The sequence below is a fragment of the Sceloporus occidentalis genome, unplaced genomic scaffold (genome assembly GCF_023333645.1).
Source record: "Sceloporus occidentalis isolate IW3139 unplaced genomic scaffold, rSceOcc1.0.p SCAF_7, whole genome shotgun sequence".
NCBI lineage: Eukaryota > Metazoa > Chordata > Lepidosauria > Squamata > Phrynosomatidae > Sceloporus > Sceloporus occidentalis.
This window is the reverse complement of record NW_028316987.1, coordinates 20,777,499-20,793,664: the sequence shown is the minus strand read 5'-3', so window position 1 is coordinate 20,793,664 and position 16,166 is coordinate 20,777,499.

Genomic DNA, 16,166 nt, shown 5'->3' with positions numbered 1-16,166 from the left:
CCTGGGATTTGTAATTTGTTGAGGCACCAGTACTCTTTGGCAGAAAAGGCTAAAGCCTTTGTAAAATTACAAATCCTAGATTTCACTGGAAGCACTTAAAGTGGTATTAAACTGCATTATTTCTATGGTGTAGATGCACCTTTACTGCAGTGCTTACCTGTGCAATCTGCTGATTCCATTTTCAAGCGATGGCACCAATGCAGGGTGAGCCAATTTCCTAACGGCAAAGGAGAACAAGGCACCACAAAATGTAGGACATTTAAGAAAATGTAGGACATTACAAAATAAAAGCTAAAAACACTAATATAAATCTAAATCCATGCTTCTTGGTCATGCTCAGAATGGAGGACATTTTGACATTCTTCCTGGAAAGAAGGTTGAAATGTAGGACGTGTCCTGGAAAAGGGGGCTGTTTGGTCACCTTGCATCAATTAATTGTCTCAACCAGTAAGGGGGATGCAAGGCAAAAGTAATTTCTGTATACAGATTCATTTCCAGGGTTGGGAATTGCTTTACCATCATTTTTCAGACATGAGGTGTCCAAACCCATTTATATCATATGATGTTAAAGGTGTTTGGAGAGATTACATTGTCTTCCCCAAACTTCCTTTTTCCAGATCCATATAAAGACCACAGTTACTGGAGGTGGGGAGGTTTGTAGTTCAATACATGTGGAAACTGCGAGGTTGGGGAAGGCTGTCCTTAAAACATGGTACCTTGCAATTCATGCAGTTTAGATTGGCCACCAGTTTGCTAGATCATTCCAACTTCACCTGTCCCAGAAACCTGTATGCTCACCCTTCAAACACAGCAGATTGCATAAAAGAGAACTGTGAAACTTGTGAAAGTCCTGTCAAAATCCCTTTTTAAATGCCCTTAATAGTAACATTCTAAAATAACTAGAAAACACAGCTTTTTCTCACCCAAAGTGCTAACATAATTATCACTTGCTGCATTACTTTTGAAGTTTAATTTTATTATTCTCCCATTGCCAAAAGAAAAAAGAAAGTTGGCATAGTTGGTTGGTCCTGTAATTTGTTACATCCCAGCTCTGGGTTGAAAGGGATGCCTTTTCATTCCCCCAGGAATATGACTGCAACGTTACATTCAAAACCATTCCTCTGGGGAATGCATTATTGCCTTTGACTCTAGAGCCAATATAGATTAATTCTGAATGGATGACTGCAACCATGGGCTGTAAATGTGAAGCTTCTGCTAGCAAGATTGAATGTACAGTTGGCAAACTTCCTTTATTCTTTTTACTCAGAAAGATTGTTTCCGCAGCATGTGAGAGAGAAACAGAGAGAAAGGCAGCTCCTTGTTGCTGGGGATGGATAGAGGGTATTGGTGCATTATTCATATATAATGGGATGGGCCTCTGACCGCCAGCCTCCAAAAGCTCCCATCTTCCCTCCATCTGCATTTTCAGTACATATTTAAGCCTATATTTCCCCCCAAACCATTAAGAACTCCCACCAATGCATGAAAACGCGTGAGAACGCCCCCATTCCCATCCCATGAGCACCTCACAGCCATCTGCTGTTATTAACTGCACTTGAGTCAAGTTAAATGCCCTTGGTTGGATGAGACATCTCCAAACCTTCTTATCCTCCACTACCTGCTCAAGTCTTGCAGATTCATGCCTGTGACCTCCCTAACTAGGGCCCTGTACAGACCAGCACTTTGTGCCTGGCTGTAGGTGGAGTCAGGGCATCACATCCAGATCACGCACGCCCTTGATGATGCCACCAGGGTGCCACGATGCTCCAGACGGCATGCAGCATCACGACGTCCCTCTGGTACCAAAGAGGTGCCATATAGCCCCACCGCTGTGGCTATGGAGCCCTTTTTAGGGCACAAGAAGGATCTGCTTTTTGCGGCTCCTTTTTGCACCCTCCAAGAAGTTGACGCAGCCCCAATCCAGCTGAATAAAGTACAGACACTGTTTGTACAGACCCTGAGTCTAGCAATCTGGTGTACCGTCTTCCTCTCTTTCTACTGCCCTCCACTTTTCCTACCATTATTGTCTTTTCAAGATAGTCATGCATTCTCATGACGTGGCCAAACCACAACAGCCTCAGTTTTGTCATCTTGGATTCCAGGGAGAGCTCAGGCTTGATCTGTTCCAGGACCCATTTGTTTGTCTTGTTGGCTGTTCTCGGTATCCTCAGCACTCTTCTCCATCCCATTCCCACAACCCTTTACTACCCACAAATATCTCAATTTTCCTCTGCAGTCCCTCTCCAAATGTCAGTGAGAAGTGATGAGTCCCTCACTTCCTGTTGCCATTTTGAGAGGGACTGCAGAGATATTTGGGGTGCTGTAGGGGAGGGTATGGTCTGAGGAGGGGGGTTCTGGGAGAAATTGACTCGTGGCCCCTATACAGTAGTCCACTCTGATGTATAGAAAAGGAGATGGGGGAAAACATAGGGGACAGTCATGGCAATTGTGTATTATAGCAGGGGAAGGTATTAAAGATGTTGTCGGGCTTCAGATCTTAACTTTTCTCACCAAAGGCTATAATGGATAAGGTAAATGGGAGCTGCAGTCCAACATCTGGGGTGGCTCTATGATTCCCACCATTGCATTAAAGTATATGTGGCCTCTTGCTTAACCCTGTGGAGTATTCTGCTTTGGGACCTCCAGATTATTGTATTTTGTATTGCAATTTTTACTGTACACCGCTATGATCATTGCGGAATAGCGGTCTATAAATATATTATTATTATTATTATTATTATTATTATTATTATTGGGTTCTTGTGCATGGAGCTAATTTTATATATTTATTTATTGTCTATTTATTACATATATATCTCACCTTTCTCCTATGGCTAAATGCAAGGCAGTCTCCAACACTGGGGAAAATAGATTCTATAGGGACCTAATAAATTATACCTGTTAAAATACAAATAAAACTGGTTATACTATTAAAACAAAAAGTGATAACAGTTTAAAAATCCTTGATAATGGTTCCGAGGCAGGAAACCTTTTAGGGTTCAAGAAGCAGCCTGCCCAATGTTTTCAAGTACCCCAGTGTACATGGTTTGTTGTTGTTGCTTGCCTTAAAGTTGTTTCTGATTTATAGCGACCCGTAGGAGATTATCACACCAGGGCCAATTCAGCAATAATTGCAGTAATGAAAACAAAAAGCAACAGTAGCGCTATAGCACTCAATTGTTTCATACACTCTCACTTGGGCGTGATTCAGAAAGCCAAAGAATGGCGCGACTGTTTTTTGCACATACCCGTGAATGAATCATTAATACATTGCCACTGACCATTTTGGCACACGTGTCCTTGCCTCTTGCAGTCCCTTTAAACCCAGGTCAGTGCCTTTGAAGCTTAAAGATCCCAGGTTGCTTGTTTATTACAGTTCCATTTTAAATGTGCTAAACATGTTGTAAACGTTCTGCATTTGAAAAATCAGCTTCACAAAAATCATATTTTGCTTTTGCTTTAACAAACCTCCACCTCCAGTCCCCCTCCCTTTAATTTCCTCCCAGCCAAATGGAAGGGAAGTGGGGGGGGGGGGGGAATCAAGGCAGTAAAAGAAAATATATAAGAGGAAAGACTAAAATATATAAGTGGAAAGACTAAAATATATAAGAGGAAAGACTAAAAGGGACATTGCAACAGAGGTGTTTAAAAGTGAAAATGAATAATCCCTTTAAAGTCATAGATCCTGGCTTGCTTCCTGTAATCCCTTTACAGTTTATAGGTTGCTTTCTGTGGCCCCTTTAAATTTTAAAGCTCCTGGGTTGCTTCCTGCAGCTCATTTAAAATTTAAAGATCCCACATTGTTTCCCCAATAGCGTGAATGAAATGCAATTAGCTTTCGCACACTACCAATTGCGTTCCTTTCACACTATCGAGAAGCCTTTCATGGAAATTCCCCTTGGTTTGTTGCTTGAACATTGCTGGTTATTCCCAGAAGTCTTGATTGAGTGCAACATTGTCTGAAAACCTTCCACGCAATCGCACTATTATCCTGGCATTTTGCCTTTTCCTCCCCCTCCCCCCATGTGATAATCTCCTTAGGCTATATATCATGGGGTTTTCTTGGCAAGTTTTTCATAGGGGGATTACCATTGCCATCCTCTTAGCATGAGAGAGGGTGAGTTGCCCAAGGTCACCCAGTGGATTTATATGACCAAGCCAGAATTCGCACCCAGGTCTCCAGAGTCATAATCCAATGCTCTAACCTCTAAACCAAGCTGGCTCTAGATCCTATGGTGCATTGGTCATTTTATTTCTTTTCCTTCTCATGAAATCAGTGACAGAGAAATCATGTATATCAGACCCATACCAGGTCATGCCAGGTATGAAGTCCCACCAGTGTTGTAAACATATCCATGTAATGAAGAAGCACCAGATTTGGTGTAACTGCAAATCTACTTATTTTTAACTGTTTACTTCTGCCAATGAGTGTCCTTGCTTGGATGTAAAAAAAACCACAGGGTGACCTTGGGCAGATCACACACTCTCAGCCCCAGAAAAACCCATGATAGGTTCGTTTTAGGATTGACAAGAGTCAGAAATGACTTGAAGGCACACCAAACAATGACAACGTATCAGTGTAATTCCACAAGTTTAAATATCATGAGTGGCTGCCTCTTATACAAAATATAAACTCTCATGCTCATGTCCCACCATGGCATCACAGGAGAGTTTGGTCTGGAGTTCTGAATGAGATCTCAGTTCTGTAAATTTGTATTTTAGCTTGTGTTTTTAAAAGCAGAACACTGATTTAATTGTGTTTTACCTTTTGTAAACGATAAATTTATTTTAAAAATATCATGTAGCTCTGAATTCTCTCACATATTTGGGCTTATGTCTATTTCTGAATCTCTTCAGCCTGTGGATCTGGAGGACTGCACTCTAAATCTCAGGGATTTCCAAATGTTGCTCCCATCATCCCACATCACTGGCTATACTGGCTAAGCTAGATGGAAACTACAGTTGAATAATAGGCACTTTCGTACTAATTATAGCACTATGCATCTATTGTAACTGTCATTACATCCTATGGAAGCCTGGGATTGGCAGTTTAGGGAGGTACTTAGAATTCTGGAGAGCCAGCATAGTGCCGTGGTTTGAGTGGTGAACTACAACTCTGGAGAACAGGTTTTGAATGCTCACTCAGCCATGGAAACTGGGTGACCTTAGTTAAGTCACACTCAGCTTCAGGAGAAGAAAAAGCAAACCCGTCTTAACAAATCTTGCCAAGAATACTCAGTGATAGGTTTGTGATAGGTCACCATAATTTTGAAATGACTTGAAGTAAAACAACAACAACAACAACAACATAGAATTCTTAGGTCTAGTGCCTCACTTAACTACAAATTCCAGGATTCCATAGGATGCAGCCACAGCAGTTTAAGTGGAATCAAACTGTTATAAATTGTGCAGTGTGAAATATTTAAAGGACCACATTTTCCCCATATCTGTAATACATAATAAAAACTCAAATCAAAAGGGAAAAAAGAAGGCCCCAAAGTTAATAAATTTGCTGAGCTGTTATTTTTTTTATTGGCCTGAATGCTATTGGTAGTCAATAGGATTTGCATAAATTCACCATGCAACAACTGAACCTATGGATCCATTCTAGTTGAACTAATGAGTAGGATTTGGGCCATTATCAATACTCATTCATCTTTAACAATAATTAAATATGTTATATAAATTATTGTATGAAAGATAAAGAAACATTTCAGGTCCAGTAGTGACACACTGGCCCTGCCTGCACCGGACTGAATACTCAAGGGGCAATACAGAGGTTTTCAGTCCCAGTGCTACCCTGACCTCCCCCATTGCTGGATGGCTGTTTGCACCAGCATCCCACTGTGCTGCCCAGTGTGGCTGCTGCAGCAGTGGATCACTTGCTCTGAGGTCAGAATGATGTGCCCACCCTCGATCACATGGCTGGATGTCACATTCTGACCTCAGAGTGAGTGACCTGCCACCGCTGCACTGGGAGACACAGTAGGATGCAATCTGAACAGCTGCCTGGCATCAACACAGAGATCCCTAAGTCCAAAGCAAACAGTGAATTCTTAAAGTCCATTTTACAACATTGTCTCGACTGTTTGCACCAGAACCAGGGTTTGGGGATGCATCATCCATACTCCACACCAAAACGACAGGGGGAAGATGTTTTATTTGGCCTGAGCAGACAGGACCCTAGATGTGGGTGGGGAAGACCAAAGGCACACAGGTAAAATATGGTTGGGATAAAAAGGGCACATAGCTTGATGTATTACAGCTAGATAGTATTGGGTCAGCAGCAAGAGCCAATATGCTGAAGGAACAGTTTGCCAGAACAGGAATGTGCTTTGCATATTGGCCAAAGACCAGAGATAGAAGGAGTTCCTAGGAATGGATTTTTACAACATTGGTGCAGCCAATGGGTGTGCCTAATTTATACATCATAGGTGGATCTGAGTGAAGCCTATTCACTCAATTCTGTCTTAGCAGACTCCCACCTTCTCCTATCCTCAATGTCCAATCTAATAGGCCAAGAGCTGGGAGCCCATGAAAACAGTGTGGTCTCTTCAAAAAAGAGGAAAGCAAGACATTAAACACAGCAGCTCTCAGCCACCCTGAGCCACACTACAGTCCAAAAAGAGGGCTATATAAACACGTCCATGGTCTGCATTTTCAATAAACAGCTGATTAAAAAAAGAAAGAATACAACATTATTGTTTTTTTAAAAAAAATCACAAAATTTGATTTTTGGTTTGAAGGTTCTCTCACTAGAAGAACCTTGAAATGTGCAAATACACATGCACAAACCTCAAATGAAACGGTGCCGTCCAAAAGCCTTTTTATTTCTTAATTCTGTGATCTGTGTAAACTGACTTGTTCTTTGTGGGTAAAAAAATAATAATCTGATGGATGAAAGTGGGTGGGTAGTGATACCAATCTTGCTTAACACAAATCTCTTTAGGGAGGAAAAAAATCATGATGGTCAGGTGAAAGACATTCATACCCCAAGGTCAAAACTTAATTTGAAAATAATTACAGCAGAAGCCCAGGGAATAAGAAGGCCACATGAGCTCTGCACAGTCAAAAATAGGAGAGGCTGCTTTGCAGAAAAGACAGCTAAGTGAAGGACTCTAAGAGAAGAAACATGCATTTTGTCAACTGTGCAGTATATAGATTGAGATGAATAATGCGTATCTAGGGACTAGAGTACTTATTTATGTACTCCTAAGAGGGATTCATTACAGAGATCTTTCTCACTTTGTTAAGGTGCCTCACTTCTCAAAGTAACACCCTCCATTACCTAGCTAAAAGTATATTCATCCAGGACTGGGTGCATTTGTTCAAACTGTATGGTCTTGTTCACAAATTATAGCAAAGGTTAGTGAAGCTGTGTTACAAACCCACAGAGAATTGTTACCTCTGAGCTTTGAGTACACATGTTTTGTAAGGCTTAGAAGATTTTGTTTTCTATTTTCTAGAAATCCTGCCACATACTTACCTTTAGCAAGCAAGTTAGAGCAGCATTGCCCAGCCTTTTGTGTCTGGGATACAGGCTTTGCTTCTGTCCTTTCAGGATTATACTTTGAGTTCATTCTATCTGCATGTGTGTCTTGTGTTCTAAATCAGATCCAAGAACATTGGGCAGCACCTTCCTTGCAACTAACTGATAGTCTTGTTGATATGTCCTCTTGGCATCCCACGAACTTCTTTATACATTACTTTGGCCTGTTACAGACAGCCAAAATAAAGCTGCTTCGAGTCACAGTGGAGGTATGGTGTTTCAATGATGCATGTGTCCTAAGAGTCCAGAAGCCTCACCAAAGCCACGCTCCAGTATTTAGGGCTGGAGTGTGGCTTTGGTGCAACTTCTGGACTCTTAGGACGCATGCATCATTGAAACACCATACCTCCACTGTGACTCGAAGCAGCTTTATTTTGGCTGTCTGTAACAGGCCATTATAATTTATTTTAATCTATATGCTCAGACAAAGAACTTGCATTGTGGTTTTCCTGAGATTCTCTAACATCCATCTGTTCTTTTATGGAATCCTTGTTCTCAACCTTTGGTTCTCCAAGTATTTTGGACGAACTCCCACAATCCTTGACTGCTGACCATCCCAGCTGTGGCTCCTGGGAATCAGAGGCAACAAACATATGGATGACTAAAACTTGAGAACCATGTAGAGAGATTTTGTAGCACCTTTGAGACTAACTGAAGTAAAGAAGTTGGCAGCATGAGTTTTCGTAGACTCCAATCTACTTCGTCAGATGTTTATTGAAGGTGCTACAAGATCTCTCTACATACTGATCCTACAGCATAAGACGGCTATGTCTTTGAATTCTACTATAGAGAACCATGTGTTACAATAGGAAATCCTAGTAAATCTTCTTTTATCAGGAGGATGGCATTTCTCATATACCAATAGGGTAGGGATGTATCCGGGCATGTCTGTTCCAAGAGGCACAAAGGTATGGGTGGTGGTTTAATTCAAGAGACATCAGGATGCACTAGGGACAGTTTATTAAATTGAGGCCCACCACCTTATGAGGCATAGGGATCAACTGAATCCATCTGATTAATGGACAAATAATCTGCATGCTAGTGGGAAAGTTTTTAACTGTCCTTTATAAGATTATTTAATTTCCTCTTGAATAGTCCATTGTTGTTATTTGATCACACCTGTTCCAGCTTTCATATGTGAAATGATGGGGGGGGGGGGGTTATGAAGTACTTAGAGCCATAGTGGTTTCGGTGTTGGACTATGACTCTGGAAACTAGGGTTTGAATCCCCTCTCAGCCACGGAAACCCACTGGGTGGTCTCGGACAAGTCACACTCTCTCAGCCCCAGAAGAAGGCAAGTGCAAACCCCCTCTGAACAAATTATATCAAGAAAAAAGACAAGAAAAGTTAACCTTGGGGTTGCCATAAGCTGAGAACAACTTGAGGCACACAACAAAAAGAATGCAACAAATGCCTTCCTTGGCCCAATACTTTAGCTTTTTATTCTTTATATCCCCGGGAAGAAAACCCACAGACATATTCCTTTTCTGCAAGTGTCTGATTCTTTTTCTCATTCATTCTTCTCAAGCAAAAGCACTTTGCTTAAATTAGAAATCTATCACAGCGAGGTTACCAGCTGGGCCATTCAGAACAAGTATTAAATCCTTGGCTTTAAATGGCTATTGCTTAATGTGGTGAGGAGTCCAGTCCCCCCCACCCTCCTCTCCTTTTCAATCCAGTTTCTGTATCTGTAGATCAGAAAATAAGAAATTTAAAGAAGGGAGATTTCACTTTTATAGGAGGAAATGCAAAGTTCTATCCAACCACTGATCACCATAGCAACTAAAAAAAAATCTTTAACCTGCTTTCACTCAAGACTCCTCCAACAATATGAGCGAGGCTTTATCTGCCAAGGCTGGGATGAAAGATCATCAAAACAGCTTATTTGGAGAAGTATATGTGGATTTGCCTTCCCTCCTCCCCAGCAAGCTCTTGTTTCCCATATAGTTAAATCCAGAATAATGTAACTAGTGCTCTTATAAATTGCTCTGGCATTTCCTTATGTACAGACAGAAAAGGTATCTTCCAAAGGCTATTTCTGATATCATTAAAAGGTGAAATGCCTACTTATTACCAATTCCAGAAATAGCCAACCTTTCAGGAAAGCATGCCAAGAATATGAGAAAGAACCATGTTAATACACATTACAGTAAGGGACCCTGGTGCCTTGTGTGCAGTAGTATCTGTCCACCCTATGGCACCGTAACCCAAATATTACAAGTAGAACTGTACATGCCCCCTCTCTATATCAGTCCAGGGCTGGTTTTAACCATTTGGATTGGCTCCCAGTTTGGCCTGGACCATGTCAGACCTCATCCAACCTGCTTTGGATCTAAAATAAAATTCTGAAGTTTATACTTTTGATTTGCATTATGGAAGGGGAAAAGTTATATCCTGATAGCTGTTTGGTATGGTTTGTTTTTTCCACAGACGTGGCATCAAATTTTCCAAGAAGAGCATGGTAGCACTGCATGAGGTGATTAGTCCTGGCAAATGTCACACAGATAGAGCTCAGGATGTTTTTATGTTTGCGCCAGCCACATTTTAAAGGTTAACATTAAAACATTAGCATGTGTTATTTGTGTGATGCTTTTGCCCCACCGATGTAGCTGTGACATGTGTGTTGCATGTGCACTAAGCCTTACTAGGCACAGGTAATTGACGCAAACTCACAGCATAGAGAACAGGCTCAAAACAAAAAGTAAAAACAGAACAGACAGGCCAAACAAGCAACACAAACTGAAATCAAGATGAAAGCAAATTGTAAAAACAAAAACAAAAAAAACAATTAGAACAGGGATTTGTAGTTTGTTGTGGCATCTCATACAGAAAGGCTAAATATCTCACAAAACTACCCATCCCAGCATTCCATAGTATTGAGCCACGACAGATAAAGTGATGTCAAACTGTGTTATTTCTGCAGGGCAGATTAAACCAGATATTTGTAAAAATAAATAATAAATAAAAAGAGTAAAGAAGATGGGGCTGGACTGAGATTGGCTTGGGGGAGGACTATAAAAGGAGGATTAAAGGCTGGGTGCTTATAGGATAAAGGAAGTAGAAACACAGGCTACAGTAATCCCAAAACTGCCAGCAAACTCCACCAAAACTTTCAGTATGGCAGCTGACATACTAGCAAAAGAACACAAGAGGGAATGTATACTACCATTGGTCATCTCACCACCTGGAGAACGATGGTGAGATTCCTGTCCCAAATTGGAAACTATATATGACAATGAACAGGTGAAGTTCTCCTACGCACTCCAATATTTTCTTTGAATCATGCTGCTTTTGAACATTTTGGGGACGTACTATATTTTCTGGCTTTCTTTTACTGTAGGTTGAAGTTCAGAATACTGAATAGGTATGAATTGTTTCAGGTCCATCTGATTTGCTGTGCCCTGGTCCAACCCAATCCTATTCAAATCCAGTCAGGATCAGTCTAAATTGTTCACTTCATCTTGATATTCACTTGAAATAGTGTCACTGTCAGAGTACAGAGCACTCTGGACAGAAAATGTCAGAGATGTGGCAATAGCCTGGAACTGGGACAAAAGTGAAAATGTATCCTAAGTTCAGGTGGCAGACATGATGCCTCAACATTTGGAGAGTCCTGAGTCACAGGAAGCTGATGACTGAGAAGCAGGAGGTGAAACCATCAGGCTTCAATTCTGCAGAGTCACAGCTGTTAGGTGACAGGAAACTGGGTGACATACCAGGGGTGGGAAGGACTCAAAACTCAAGGTGGAGAAACTGTATATAAGAGAGTGAGCTGAATGCCCAGTGTGGTGATGGTTGTATATGTAGGTGTCTGGCAAAGCATTTTGATATATATCAGAACCGAGCTTAAAGTCTCTTTTGTGTGTACTTGGCAGTCCAGCAGATATTTATCTGGCTGACAGCTTCTGCGTGGGAAGATTTTTCCTTTGCAGCCTGCATGGAGCTTCACAACAGAGACCTTCCAGTGGTGTTCCTGTTCCATGTGCATGCTTTCTGTATATTGCATGTTGAATCCTGATTTTACATGCCCCAACAGTCACAACTCTAATGACAAGTTTAAAGAGAGCCCAGCATCTTTTAATGTTGATCGATAGGTACATGATAGTTGCACCATTCATTCTAGAATTTCTCTTATCTCTTGTCTCTTTCCTTTTCACCCACCTACCCCCCCCCCATGGCTGACAGAGGATGTTTCTAAGGAGTTTATCACACTAGCGAGATCACGTGGGGATAACGGGATTTAAACGAGAGTTAAATTAGAGAAAATCCAGAAATGCCCGAAGTTTATCACATTACGTTGCTGTTAATGTGAAATAATGCAAAGTTAAACTGAAGCTAAACCAGAGAAAAATTGCAGCTTTTTACTTTTGAAAAATTCCAGAAGTAAAAAAGTGGTTTTTTTCTCCACTTTAACTTTGGTTTAACTTCACATCATTTCACTTTAGCAGCAATTCGATGTGATAAACTTCCTGAATTAGCAGGTTCTGTTTAAATTCAAATTTAATTTAACTCTTGTTTAAATCCCGTTTTCCCATGGGATATTGCTAGTGTGATAAAGCTCTAAATCTTCTTCAGCAGAAACAAGCCATACAACACAGTTATTGACTGAACTCTTTCTCTCAACCCATCATTTGGGGCCACCTCTTCCCATTTCCATTTCTTCCAGTTCCAGACTCTCATCCATTCCACTTTCATCCCAGATGGTACCCATCTTGAAAGTTGCCTGTTGATTGATGGTAACTGGGCTCTTCTTCCATCTCCAGCTTGATCTAAGACCTCAGAATGTCATCTGGGTGTTGACACAGTCACACCTGCAAGACATCAAGCAGAATCAGGGCATAACCTAGCTCACAAATAGGGCCTCACGTGCAGCCTGCCATCCAACAATCCAGTCTACAGCCCCTTCTTGCTTTGTCAAGCCTTGATCTTCAGCTGCTTGACACTGATGGCACAATTAGGTTACCCTGACCTCTTCAAATACTCAAAACCAATGGCAGATGTGGACTTCCCTGTCATTGGGCAGCAAATCCACTATGAGTTTAAGTCAACACTTTCAAAGATCAATCCAAAATGCTGAACCTTATCCCCAATATGGGTTTCACCCACTGGATAGATCTTTGAAAAGTTAGATGAAAACATGGAGAGGGTAATGACTGCATATGGGAGCCATCAGCCTACCCTTTTCACAAGCATTTTCTATGCTTATTCTCTTTCAGTCTGCATGTTTACTCTTTCCTCCACCACCCCCAGCTTCCAGAAGAAGTGTGGAAGGAATCAGATACCATGGTGTATATCTTCCTTCCTCCTAATTGCACAGTGAGTAAAGAACTTTTAGGTAATGTACTCGGAATCTGAGTATAAGCTGCTAATTTACAAAACATCTGTCAAAATGTTGCTCCAGAATGAGTGACACCAGGCAGTGTGGCATTATTAAAATGCAGCATTTCTAAAAATTACTTTTGGTATGAGCATCTGGAACAAATTGAATTTATATCCTAGCTGGGATGTTGGTAAGCTGTAGGCCCATGTTTTTATCTATTTCTGATTAAATATTGTCCGCATAAATGGCATGCACATTCTTCATATTTAATTGCTATGGCTGAGAAAGTTTAATCTATACAGAAATTCAATAACAGGTTAGCAGAGGCCATCCATGAGAGCTCTGTTGTACATGTGGGCACACTTGAGAAAGATGCACTTTGGTTTTTCAAGTTGCTTGAATAAGGACTTGTGGTCTTTCTGGAACCATCTGACTACCCAAAGTTGGAAACAGGATGCCATAGCAGCTGGGCCATTGGTGTGAATCAGCAATGCTTGTATTCTGTTCTTTTGTGGAATGGACTCTGTCTAACCTTGGGTAGTTCTCATTTCTCTGCCTCCTACACATATACACATTTTCAGCCTAGCTATGACCAGCCAGGGAGGATATACTCTTAATGGTGAGTTTATTGAAGATATTTTTAACTGTTAAGACATAGAAAATGGTTCCCCTGTCTTGCTGTTGTTATGTGCCTTCAAGTCATTTCAGCCTTATGTCAAACCTAAGGAAACCTATCATAGTTTTTCCCAGCAAGATCTGCACAGTGGGAATTTGCCATTGACTTCCTCTTAGTCTGAGAGAGTGTGACTTGCCCAAGGTCACCCAGCAGCTTCCCATGTTTGAGTGAGGATTTCAACCCTGGGCTCCAGAGTCCTAGTCCAAAATTGAAACCACTACATCATGCTGGGTCATACCCCCTAAGGCTTGCTCAAGCATAAATAGAAGCATCTGGCATTCTTAGTTCTGAAGCCCACCTCAGAAAACATGGTAAAATGTTAGAGACTCCAGTCAAACTGGAAAATAGGACTTACTGACAGCAGTCTGCATATAGCATAAAAGTTAAGATTTCATCCACTGTAGAACTAAGAGTCGGTTGTTGTTGTTGTTGTTGTTGTTGTTATGTTTATTTATATAGCGCCATAGGCTTTATATAGTGCTTTACAAAGGAGTTAAACAATCCAAAAATAAAAACAAAGCCTGCCCACAGCGCACATTCTAAAAAGTGGAAACACTAAGGGCCGATTCTCCAACAATGGACCTGGTTGGACCCAGTCCTGTTCCTCACTTCAGCATCACACCAATCAAATCAATTGCATGTCCAGCCATGAGCATACACAGTACAAGCTCCTTCTCATTCTCATTGTCTAGTCAGCATGGTGTAATGGTTTCAGTGCTGAACTACAATAGAGACCAGAGTTTGAATCCTTACTCAGCTATGAAAACCCGCTGGGTATCCTTGGGCAAGTCATACACTCTCAGCCCCAGAGGAATGCAATGGCCTATCCCCTCTGATCAAACCTTTCCAGGAAAACCCCACCTCAAGATCATCAAAAGTCAGAAATGACTGAAAGGCACACAACAAAGGCAGGCATATCTGGCAAGCTGAACATGCATTCTACCCAATTGTTGTGTATGGTGTGCCTGTTTTCTCTGACCCAATCACAACTGGTTGCTTTACTGAAATAGGGAACCCAAAGCATGTGGCTGCTGTGTAGAGGTCCCGCAGTGGTGGCAGTGAGGCCAAAAGTGCAAGTCCAAGGCAGTGAGTGACAGGCTACTGTCCCAGAGTTGCGATTTCCAGCTGCTTGTCTTGCCACTGCTCCTCCCACCACCCCGAAAGAACATAGGGCCCAGGTCTACTTGCCGCCAGCCATGCCCACCATGCTGGCTGCCTAGGGACACCCACTGCAGGTCCTGCTCCTGCTCTTCCCCTCACTGTGCCACACGTAAAACCATAGCCTGGCCAGACAGTGAGTGAGGGGCACCCCAAAAACACCTCCTGGTTTTGGTTGTCCACAAAACAGATAATATGAAGATGGATCACCAAAGCACTATTGTAGGGGAATGTTTCTTTAGCCTGTGGTGTTTTTGCTCCTGGATCTGAACTGGTAGCCATTGCACACAGGCCCTCTCCATCACCATCTGCATTCATCATCTTTAAGCGAACTCAGGAGGATACCCTGTATGGCTCCCACCACAGATAGCTGCCCTGGCCTCTGCCCCACCAATCCCAATGGGCTGCCAATGATGGCTGTTTTGTCCAATCACCAGCACCTGCTCTTTAGGCTTTGTTCTGTGTATTCTTTCCCAGAGGGGTGGGTTTGTCCAGTTATCAAGGATTCCTGGGGAAATAGTGAATTATTGTACAATAATGGTGACAAACAATGAGAATGAGTTCTTCTGTGGTTTTCTAATCATTATATGGCTCTGTTATCTCAACACCATATCTATATATCCAACCAGAGGAAGTTTTGCTTTCTGAACCACAAAACCTATTTTAAGGCATTTTTCTTTTTAAATGGGTTTTGAAACAGTCACATCAATCCTCGGAAATCTAAATTTGACTTCCTGTTGCATTTATCAAAACACACTGGCAGTATTCAGTGGCATCCATCTTGCACAGCAAGCTTACAAGTGCCCAGTGAAAGTCAATGGGGCTAGCATGCTGTTCTGAAAGGATTTTTATTCTCCACACAATAAAGCACATGCAAAATGGGGGGAAAGGCCTTCTCCTTTCATTAACAGCAGAAGAATAACCCAAGGAAATAGTTGCTTCCATGTTTCCTTTGTTCAAATATAATCCTAAAGGAAACTGAGTAATGGGTGCACTAAGTGCTCCCACCTCCATTAGTGGCCAGATTCCAAAACATAAGATTGAGGAATATTTCCATAACACAATGTATCATGAAAAATTAAGGTATCCATTGCGAATGCATCAACTATTTGATGTCTACCACAGTGGAGAGGACCAGAACAACCATACTTTCCCTTCCCCATCATTTGAGGTGTCTTTCTCATGGCACGAGTAAGGACCTACCATGATTCCCTGCAGCCTATGGTCCAAGCAACATGTACGAGGGAATTCTTGAACTGCTCAGAAATTACATCCCATTTCTGACATTTGGTTGACTAGATAAAAGAGGGAACAGGGTTCAGCTACTCCAGTTGCAAGCCCTGTTCTTAAAGCAGATCAAGAAAACAAATATTCATCTGTTTGAATGAAAGTGTACAATGCCTCTAATTCTTAATAAAAAAATACTGAGTCCCAGATAGCAATACAGGGGCCCTTGCACTCC